The sequence below is a fragment of the Ruditapes philippinarum genome, unplaced genomic scaffold (genome assembly GCF_026571515.1).
Source record: "Ruditapes philippinarum isolate M1 unplaced genomic scaffold, ASM2657151v2 ctg853_1_1_1_1, whole genome shotgun sequence".
Lineage (NCBI taxonomy): Eukaryota > Metazoa > Mollusca > Bivalvia > Venerida > Veneridae > Ruditapes > Ruditapes philippinarum.
In genome coordinates, this window is record NW_026863406.1 from 88,715 (window position 1) to 100,964 (window position 12,250).

Sequence of the window (12,250 nt, forward strand, 5' to 3'; positions counted from 1 at the left end):
TTTACAATAATATGCCCAGTTATAGTCTAGAAATGCTACCAGATATGTTTGACAATCGTCACCTAAGTGCAGTAATGGTTAAACTCCTATTGAATTTTATATGGGGTTAATTTGTTACTACACTACAAAATGCTGATACGATTGTGATTATTATCATACTATAGTTGTATATACGGGTTGGTGCAATTCAGAAGTACATACAAGTCAACGCAGTGACAAGATATATGAGCCGTGTCACGACAAAACCAACATAGTGCGTTTGCGACCAGCATGGATCCAGTCCAGCATGCGCATCCACGCAGTTTGATCAGGATCCATGCTGTTCCGTTTTAAACCTTTTAACAAGTAGAGAAACTGATAGCGAACAGCATGGATCCTGATCAGACTGTGCGGATGAGCAGGCTGGTCTGGATCCATGCTGGTCGCAAATGCACTATGTTGGTTTTGTCGTGACGCTGCTCATATATTATTTCAAGATTTGTAAGCAATGCAATATGCCAAATATCTAAGCTCTTGCTAAAACGTTATTTTAATTTCAGATAAAATGAGCAGGTCTGATTTTTTTGATTTTCTTTTTTTTTTAATAATGCCGATTTGGCAGTTCTATGAAAGCAATTCGTTTACATATCCCTCTATGCAGAACCAATACATTATACATATTTTTTTTTTTGTAAGAAAATGTAATGCTCCAAATATCAGATAAGGTGTTTCTTTTTATTACATTGAAATATTTTAATGCTGCTGAATACTTTGGAAAATAATCAGATTTGATGGTTGTCCTGTTCTCAAAAGTGAGACAAAAAACTCCCCAACAAAGTCAAAATTTTCTTGTAAAAAACAACATACAGAAAGGCATTAGTGTTGGTAAACAAATAGAGGATATGTAAGTTTTTTCTATAAATATCAGATTTATTTTCATCAAGTGGTATGAAAATAAGTACATGTATTCCATGAGTTGCAGTTTTGATAATTTTCATACTGTATCACAAATATATACATTTTTCTATTTTTTGACATTACAACTCTAAATTTTGGTTCTTGAAAATAGTCCAGCAAGACAATATTGAAAAAACGGAATATAATTGTGTATTACTGTAATAGAAAATAAACTTTTACAGTGAAAATATGGAAAACAAAATTGCATTTGTGAAAAATGATATGCCTCCGCATTAATACATCACTAAATCGTAGTGCAGGAACAGATTTTTTTTTGTTTCTATACAATTGAAGATTGCCATAATGCATAGATCCCTGACCTATCTAATTCTTATTATCAGATTTGTGGTTAAATCTATTGTTATTCAAATAAAAGATCAGACTAGGAATCTATCATTGCAGTTGCGTCTAGTAAATTTGGTGGTGAAAGTCATATTTCACATGGCCTAAATTTCATGACTGTACGTCAAAGGTCACAAGACAGTAAGATACTGTCAAAATCTAGGTCAGCTGATATCAAACTTAATCTGTTCAAATTTCATAGCTGTACATCAAAGGACAAGAAAGTAGGTCACATCATCAAAATCTAGGTCACCAGATATCAAAGTTCAATTTTTCAACTAAAACTGTGCACATGGTCCAAATTTCATGGCTGTACATCAAAGGACAAGAAAGTAAGTCACTGTCCCCTTGGGTTAGGCAAAATTTTGAACAAACAATCTTGATGCACGTCCACCAAACAACGTTTCATGTCTAAGCTGTAGCTTTTTTCAATTCTGAAAACATTTGTTTTAGTTTCAGTGACTTTACTATGTGTACATAATGAAAATAAATTCAGGGCCAATTTTGACACCAGAGGCAAAATTTGAACAAGCAAATTTGTTGAATTTATATCCCCTGCCGAGTACTGATTATTACTATCTCAAGTTTTTACAACAACTGAAGACATAAGGCTTTATTTATATATTTATCATGGCATAAACACTAATATTCTTTTTACATGTACTTGATAAATATTCAGGGCAATAACAGAGCCATAAATCTGTCTTAAATAGTAATCTCCTCTTGGTATTAATGGTTCCCATAAAGTTTAATTGAATTCATGCCAGTAGTTGCAGAGAAGTCGCAAGGAAACAATTATTACTCTATTACATACTGCATAACTAATCAAGGGCCATTACTATGAGTTAAAGTGTCTGACAAGAACAAGGCGATGATATGCGCATCTCCTCTTTGTATTGAAGGTTCTTATAAAGTTCGCTCTATATGCATACTGCATAACTAATCAAGGGCCATAACTCTGAGTTAAAGTGTCTGACCAGAAGAAGCCAACTATATGCGCATCTCCTCTAGATATTGATGATTCCCGTAAACTTTTGTTGAATTCCAGCCAGTAGTTGCAGAGAAGTAGTGCAGAAACGAATATTTTTCTTTATGCATACTGAATAACTTAATAACTCTGAGTTTGAATCAAGGGCCATTACTATGAGTTAAAGTGTCTGACCGAAACAAAGTGATTATATGCGCATCTCCTCTTGGTATTGAATGTTCCCATAAAGTTTTGTTGAAGTGCAGCCAGTAGTTGCAGAGAAGTAGCTTGAAAACAAATATTATTCCAAAACTAATCAAGGGCCAAAACTAGGAGTTAAAGTGTCTAACCAAAACAAGGCTACGATATGGGCATCTCCTCTTGGTATTGAAGGTTCCCATAAAGCTTTGTTGAATTCCAGCCAGTAGTGGCAGAGAAGTAGCATGGAAACAATTTTTACTCTATATATGCATAATGCATAACTAATCAAGGACCATAACTCTGAGTTCAAGTGTCTGACCAGAAAAAGGCGATGATCTTGGTTTTGAAGGTTCCCATAAAGTTTCGTTGAATTCCAGCCAGTAGTAGCAGAGAAGTAGCCGTAAAAACAATTTTTACTCTATATGCATACTGCATAACTAATCAAGGGCCATAACACTGAGTTAAAGAGTCTGACCGGAACAAGTTGATGATATGCGCAGCTCCTCTTGATATTGATGATTTCCATAAAGTTTCTTTGAATTCCAGCCAGAAGTTGCAGAGAACTAGTCCGGAATCGACATTTGGACAGACAGATAACTCCAAAACAATATACCCTTCCCGATATCATCGGCGGGGGATAACAACTTTGGTAGAGGACCTATAGATGATATTATATAGCAAACATCAAAGCTCTATGCCTTGTACCTTCAGACAACATTTTTTTTTTACTACATATGTACGTAATGAAAATTAATGACCCCGGGCAGAACAAATTTTGACCCCAGAGCAATAATTTGAACAGTCCTGATAGAGGTTCACCATGCAAAGTCTCATGCCAAATATCTAACCTCTAGCCTTTGTCAATTCAGAGAAGATTTTTCAAGTTTTTACTATATACATATAAGGAAAACTATCCCATCTGGGGCAGGGCAATTTTAACACTTAGGGCATAAATTAAACAACTTTGGTAGAGACCCATGGATGATATTATATACCAAATATCAAAGCTCTAAGCCTTGTACCTTCAGACAAGAAGATTTTTAAATTTTTACTATATGTACATAGTGAAAATCAATGACCCCCGGGGCGGGGCCAATTTTGACCCCAGGGCTACAATTTAAACAATCCTGGTAGAGGCTCGCTACAAAATGTTTCAAGCAAAATATCTAACCTCTACCATTTGTCAATTTCAAAAAGATGATTTCTTAAGTTTTTACTATATACATATTAGGAAAACCTATGACCCCCCAGGGCTGGGCTAATTTTGACATTAGAGGCAAAATTTGAACAACTTTGGTAGAGTACTTATAGATGATATCAATTACCAAATATTAAAGCTCTAAGCCTGGTATGTTCAGACAAGAAGGTATTTTAAGTTTTTACTATATGTACATATAGTGGAAATCAATGACACCTGGGCTATAATTTGAACAATCTAGGTAGATGCCTTATACAAAATATCTATGCTCTAGGCCTTGTTGGTTTTTACAAGAATTTTTTTAAAATTTATTCTTACATTCCGTTTGGTTGCCATGGCAACCAGATTTCTGCATGGAATATAATTCCTTGAACCATTTCAGAAGCCCTTTTCCCAAGGATCAGTCCTCCCAAGTTTGGTTGAAATTGGACTTATGGTTTTTCACAAGGAGATTTTTTAAGTTCACTATATAATCTATATAACACACAAACATACACAAATGCATACAAACACACACACAGGTGAATCGCTATATACCACGCATCGCAGATGCTGCAGTGGCATAATAAAATATCCATTTCAATTCAACAATTTTTCATTTATAATTCAATTACAAATGAAAATATTAACATTATGCATGGACAAGTTTGTATTCAGAAATTACTACATGTATATACAATTCTGTCAATCAAAATAGCCACTCAGCTATGTTTATTAGAACAATTTTTATGACCAACTTCTTGTAAAACATCCTGCAAAATTCATTAATTTGACCTTAAGGTAATTGATGAGTGAAGGTGATAATTGATTTATTCTGGAAGGTCTGGTCAAAAGGGTTGTTGTGTGCAAATATGAATACAATTCATTAAGAAATGATGGCCTACATTAAAAGTTTCTGAAAGGCAACAAGAATGGCAATATGATTGAAGAAATAGCTCAAAATTTTTCTTCGAAAAATCAAGCTAATGAAATAACATCCAAAAATATCCTTAAAGGAATAGAAAAGGATGGATTGATGTCTGTCTAATATAAATATTCATCATTTAAAATGAGGAACCATGACAGTTTTTCTGTTGAAATCAATCCTATAAGTGAGAAATTCGTGTTTTAAGACACTATTTTTTACTTGAGAAATAAGTTCATGGGCGCCGCCATTTTGGCGTTCTGTCATTCTCGCGAGACAGACAAGACCGAGATTGTGACGTGTTACACCCACTTCCGGTATAGGTGTACCCACTGGTACAACTGAAATATATCTTGATGAAGAATTTATTAATCTTATTGCGTACATTATATATTATTTATGAAAACATCATATGAAACTGAATTGCTTTAAATAATTAATTGAAGACGCCGTGACATTAATTATCATTTGTCCGATTTTCAAGCTTGCTGATGATCCCACCACATGATTTAAGCAATGACTGCTTCATTTTCAAAGATAAACCATCAATTTAATTTGGGTACTGTGAGAAACTTCTTCAAATTGACGATATATCCTTTTATTTTGTACTTAATTTTCGCTAGACAAGCTGTCTGAATAGGGTACATCGCCGGTCATGTTATTTTTTCAGCGTAAAATATCAACTAAATCCAATATGCAGTGATCTGCTGAGGACGCCATTTTCAGCCATTGACGCTAAAAATGAGAATGGCGCAGGAAAATCGGCAGCCAGACTAATATCGTATGAAAACAAAACTGTCCGTTAGGTTATTTAGGCACCCAGTCAAAACTGGTACCAACAGCAACAGGTTGCCCATTCCCCTGTAATTACGCATATTCCCGGGTTTATCCAGTTCCCTATAGCTTTTTTCCACGTTATCTATTTACCCAATTCCTTTCCCACACAGATACATATTTCTACTACCGTAAATTTAATCCAATAAAACAAAACATCATTAATCTACTTAATATTTAAAATGATTATTGGTAACTGAAAAAAAATGTGTTGCTATTTTATGACATGCTGTAATTTACAGTATAATTTGATAGGTGTGGAACTTAATTTCCCCTAAGGTCATTCAGTTCACTGATGAAGCGTAAAAAAATAGATGTCTATTTCGTCATTAGAATATTTGACAAGGGTGATTAACCAATCAGGGCAACATTGTGCATGATCAAAGGGTCTGTCGGCACAGAGGCATACAAGGAGCAATAAAAATCGTCAGTACACAGTGTGACAGGAACATTTGGTGCAAATTAGGGGTAGTCAGACTATTCTCTCCCTTACCAGTTCCTCCCCTGACGTTTCCTCCCTGACGGTTCTCTCCCTATTTTGGGGGAGAACTGTCTGCATATTTGCAAATTAGAAGACAGTTCCTCCCCATTGTTATTTTTATAATTACATTATTATTAAAGTATTTAGATGATAAATAAATGGGTAAGTTTATTATGAATTGATATAAATTAGAAAAAAAAGAAGATTTTATTGAAGTGTTTAGATGTTAAATAAATGGGTAGGTTCATTATAAATTGTAATAAATTAGAGAGAAAAATACTTTACTGAAGTATTTTGATGTTTAATTCAAGTTTCAATTTTGTTAGCATCATCAGCAACAATAAATCGGTAAGTTTATTATCAAATATTAATATAAATTAGAGAAAAAAATATTTTATTGAATATTCAGATGTTTAATAAATTTATTATCAACTGATATAAATTGAATTAGAAAAACTTTTTTTAACATATAATAATAATTGATCAATGATGATATTAGTTAATTATTCTGATTCTTTAATTAGATGTAACATATACTTTTTAATGTGTTTAGTCATTGAAAATAATTAATGAATAATTTACTTGATTAGGATAATCATAAGATATTATTTTTTTTTTTTTTAATAAATAAAAATGAAATTTATAGGCAAAAAAATGATTAATAAATTCTAATTGCTAAACTTTTGAATAATGAAAAAAGTTCAATACACACATGTATGCATTAAGTTTGCTGCCAGTGATAATTGAGGTGTTTATCAATTCCTTGATGTTGATTAGATTAGAATAGCTGTGTTGATGAATAAGTATTATATAAGTTATTTTGTATTATATATTGTTTCAAGTTAATTACTACACGTTTTTAAATCAATTTTGTAAAAAAGTAAATGTGGAATGTGTTTGCATACCAGTTGTTTTTTATATTTATTTTCTAGAACATATTTATTTCCACCTTATTCACTATTTAACAAATAAATGAACATCACAAGCTAGACCTTAACATAATTACAGTTGTATATCAATCACTGTCCAATGATCTATATCTCTCACAATAAAGGTGTTGATAGGATTAAAATACTGAAAAAAGGTGTTAAATTTACAGGTGTTGATAGGATTAAAATACTGAAAAAAGGTGTTAAATTTACTTTTCAGCTGATAAACATAAAACATAAAATGCAGTTAATATCAAACACATTCTTTTAATAATTTTCATCAAGAAATATTATTAGATTAAGTCAAAACTAAAATGATAACTTATAAAAATAAAATTGGGGGAGAACTGTCTGCATATTTCAAATTTGGGAGAGAACCGTCAGGGGAGGAAACGGTTAGGGAGAGAACCGTCAGGGAGAGGAACTGGTAAGGGAGAGAATAGTCTGTCATTCCAAATTAGGAACAATTAAAATGGATAATGCAAAGTATTAGACATAAGTAGTAAGAACCAGCAATTGTGTGAATAAATTATGCAAATTAGATTTTTGAGCAGCCAATAAAAATGTTTTGCCTGCAGTTAATATTAGGCTACGATAACGATGCGCAGACATGTTAACAATTTACTTTTCAAAAGAATTGCTTATATTTTTGAAATGTCTACATCAATTATAACATATGTTCACACCTTTTAATTTGAAAGTCAGAATCAAACTGCAAAAATTTAATTACATGTACTATTAAGAACACGTTTTAGTAGGATTTTAATAATAATGATAATTATCGCCGTTCAATAATTAACAGCCAATTATTCGTTGGTGCGTTTGTTTATTTAATTGCATTATTTGATTGTGAAACTTTGTTAAATAATAACATGTGTATTTATTAAATCTCTGAAATATTGTTTAATTACATTAAGATGAGACTTTAATGAACATAGCATTGCTTGGAGTAACGGGCATCACTGGCCTGAAGTGGTGCGACCGGTAGACGTTGATTTTTTTTGTTTCTTTATGTTTTATTGTTTTTTTATTTCTTGGATATTGTTACGTATTTTGAACCATAAAAAATCTCCTTTACACCTCCTGTGAAAATTAAATTGTCTGGTCAATACTTTATTATATTAATATTTCCCTCCGATTCAACTACATTTATCATAAATCTAAAGATGTGGGGAAATGACATCACGCGCACCTGTTTTCACACTGGCCATAGCTTTCGCAGAAGCGGTGGGTCTACCGGTGCGGCGATGGAGATTTCGTCGCAGAAGCGGTGGAAAAACATGGCTGTCGGATAGATTTTTGCTGGTGTCGGTAAGTTTATGACTTATTTGTACGTTATGTTTTTATGTTCTACTGATAACACCTAGTGAGACTGGAGCCCACATATGTACTCTTCCAACTTATTACACGCATGGGGTGCAAATCATGACCAGTTATGCAAACACTTCTGTACAGTTTGACGAGGGGACGCCACTTTTGCCTAATTTTGATTATAACACTACATATGTACTCAAAACTACCCCTAGATACACTGGCATCGCATCGTATGTATGATAATTACACAAAACAACCATATTTTGGAACTTTTTGAAATTGATATTACCATTTTAATAAAAGAATTGACAAAAATTGATTACAACGCAGACGGTGGTGGATTCGATTGCAACGCAGTGCGGTGGGCCCGATATCATTTATGTCTTTTTTTTAACGTTAAAGTCACAAACACTTTGGAGTTGAGCTCCAAACACCTAAAAATACAAATGAAATATATATTTGTTAATCCTAACACATATAGTTGTTATATATATCAATGAAAGTAAATATACGCTCTTTGCATCATGAACCTTATAAATATGTTTTAATAAAACAATCCCTGTTTTAGATACTAGTTTAACATATTTGGGTGTATGTTAACTACATTTATCACACACCCATGCCGATTTTGCGACTCCGTAAATATGGTATGGCACGGCCGTGCATATATTTTGACGTGACGTCATTAGCGTTATGCTAACATAGTGTAAAGACGCGTTAAATGTTAACGTTATACTATAGGCGCGTCAATGAAAAATGACTCTTATTTCACTTTAAACGGTCTCTATTTTGGGTATGTGATAAATAGAATATTAAATTCGTGTAAGTTCATTACTGACTCGTTGAAAAAATGAATATTATGCTCGCCAGAGGCTCGCATAATATAAGTTTATTCAACTCGTGCAATAAATTCAGTATTGAACATACACTTATTCAATAAACTATGTATGGGTTGTTTAAAAATTCATTATAATGTATACATTTATTTTCGTAATTATCTTTACAAACTATGCATTCATGAAATGTTAATTATAGCTTTAATTGAATTTAATCTATCAATTTAACAAATCAAAATGTTTTTGTAGTTTAACACACAAGAGTCATCATTAACTATGCATTACTAACACATTGGTCATAAATATATTTTGAACTTTATTTTTACTTATGAACAGTGTGTGATAAAATTTTAATACATTGATAAGATGAGATGAGATGAGATGAGATCTGTTGATAGTGACACTACCTTTAGCTTTATTGCTTTATGTATTTTTTTTATTTTATTTATTTCATTTTTTTTATATAACTTTACATGTTAACATTAAATTATATAAATTTTTTATTTAACGTGTACAAAGCTATAAGTAGGCTGCATGTAACATAAAAAATTATAGAATGCATTTTGAAATAAAATATTACAAAATACCTGACAAAAAAAGGCAGACGAAAATGTTGTTTATTGGCCTATGAGCGAATTGCACATGCACGCGTTCAAATTATCGTATATTTTTGTTTGTAAATTGTAATTGTAATCTTTAAGTCAGAATTCAAATTGTCGCTCTTTCGTTTTCGTTGCTTTTCACGGTCTGTCGTTCCTCCTTTGGTTGGACAGTTTGGTCAAAGTCAAAGTATTTATTAGCATAAACATATATACATGTTTCTCGCCACACATAATTGCCTTATATATAACAAAAGTAATATAATATTGAAAAGTATGAAAATATATAATTCATGTTTCATGTTCATGTTTTAACTAAAGATGGGCAGTTTTAAGTACACATAAACACATACAATACAAGACATGTCATATTTAACATATCTAATAATATACAGCATAAATATGAAAAATAGTTTAAAGAAATACATATTTTATTATACAACAACACTCGTTTCTCTTCTTTAAAGCCAGATAGACAAATTCTGCAAGTTTAATTATAACAGATCTTTTGGTTGTTGACATAAGCTTATTGAATTTATTCATATTAGGCCATGTGTAATAATAATTATCTAAAAGAGTTAAACGTAATTCTCTATAAAAAGGACACGTTCTATGCCCGGAGATTTATGGAAACCCCATATTTCAGATCCGTAACATAAAATTAGTAAAAGAGTTTTAATTTATCTTCAATATCTAAATTAACATTATCAAAAAGGGAGTTCAAAGAATAAAGAGCCTTCAAAGCTTGGGCAGACAATGATTTTTGAGCTTGATAAAAACATCCATTAGATGATAGCGTTACTCCTAAATAAGTAAATGTTTTAACTTGTTTTAAAATTTTATTGTCATACTTAAGCGATATATTTGAAGGTCTATTACCTTGTCTAAAAACCATTACAACTGTTTTATCTGAATTAACTTCAATACCCCATTTCCTACAATAATTAAACAATTTATTAAGTAGAATTTGTAAACCTTGTTCAGAGTAAGAAAATAAAGCAGTATCATCTGCGAGCAACAACAAATAAATTTGTAATTCCTCAATGGTAAAAACATCTATACTATCGTCAGCTAAGTGATCTTGCATATCATTAATAAACATAATAAACAACAAGCCCGTGTAACTATCAAAAAAGTCAGTTAGTGAGCCATTATTACGTACACATAATTTCACACCCTCATACATGCTTCTTAGAATTTTTAACATTTTACCTGAGAGTTTGGTGGTTTTTGTTGTCCAACTTTGTGTCATCTATTATAACGTTTGCTACAATTACGTTTTCTATATGAAAGCGTATTTAAAGTTTCTGATTAATCTTTTGATTATATCATAATCTATTCTTAGACAATAAAGACGTCTGGCTCTGCCAGACATTATCAATCAAATTTCTATGTTTGTATTTTAACTCTACTGAGGATGACACAAATTAACAAGGAGGAACATGTACCGTGGTAAAAGTAAAACATAAATACATTTCCAAACTTTTCATGAAAATGAACATGATATTGAGGCGTGCTGCTTTAAAATCCTAATAATTGTATATTTATTAATTCCAGCCCATATACTTATCATATATTTCAATAAAACTTACATATATGCTATTTTGAAGAAAAAGTAAATATTTATACGTCAATCACAAGATAAAAAATGTGTTAGAAAAAATCGCACATCCTTCAAATCACCTTGCAATTGATTTTATTTCCAATATTTTCGCATTATCCTTTTGTCAACAGGTGACACGAGTCATCTATTAAACATATATTACTGGTACTTATTATATATTTTCATCATATTTTTCTTTTTCAACAATATCAAACTTCATCTTCAATATACAAACACACTATGTGAAAAAATTTAAACTATCGCCTTTTTATTTATTTACAAAATATTTCAACAAATTCAAGCGTGGCACTCAGCTTTGTCGTATTTAAATGCGGTGCGCTATGAATGTGAGAACCCGCATTATCCCGAATGACTCCGATTATAGCAAGGCTGGTTCAAAGCTCATTTATATACAACATATCTGAGAGTCATTTTGTTTTCAAAACAGCGTATATTTACTTTCATTGATATATATAATCAACTATATGTTTTAGGATTAACAAATACATATTTCATTTGTATTTTTAGGTGTTTGGAGCTCAACTCCTGAGTGTTTGTGACTTTAACGTTAAAAAAAAGACATAAATGATATCGGGCCCACCGCACTGCGTTGCAATCGAATCCACCACCGTCTGCGTTGTAATCAATTTTTGTCAATTCTTTTATTAAAATGGTAATATCAATTTCAAAAAGTTCCAAGATATGGTTGTTTTGTGTAATTATCATACATACGATGCGATGCCAGTGTATCTAGGGGTAGTTTTGAGTACATATGTAGTGTTATAATCAAAATTAGGCAAAAGTGGCGTCCCCTCGTCAAACTGTACAGAAGTGTTTGCATAACTGGTCATGATTTGCACCCCATGCGTGTAATAAGTTGGAAGAGTACATATGTGGGCTCCAGTCTCACTAGGTGTTATCAGTAGAACATAAAAACATAACGTACAAATAAGTCACAAACTTACCGACACCAGCAAAAATCATCCAACAGCCATGTTTTTCCACCGCTTCTGCGACGAAATCTCCATCGCCGCACCGGTAGACCCACCGCTTCTGCGAAAGCTATGGCCAGTGTGGTTTTTATACGGCCAATACACAAACATGGC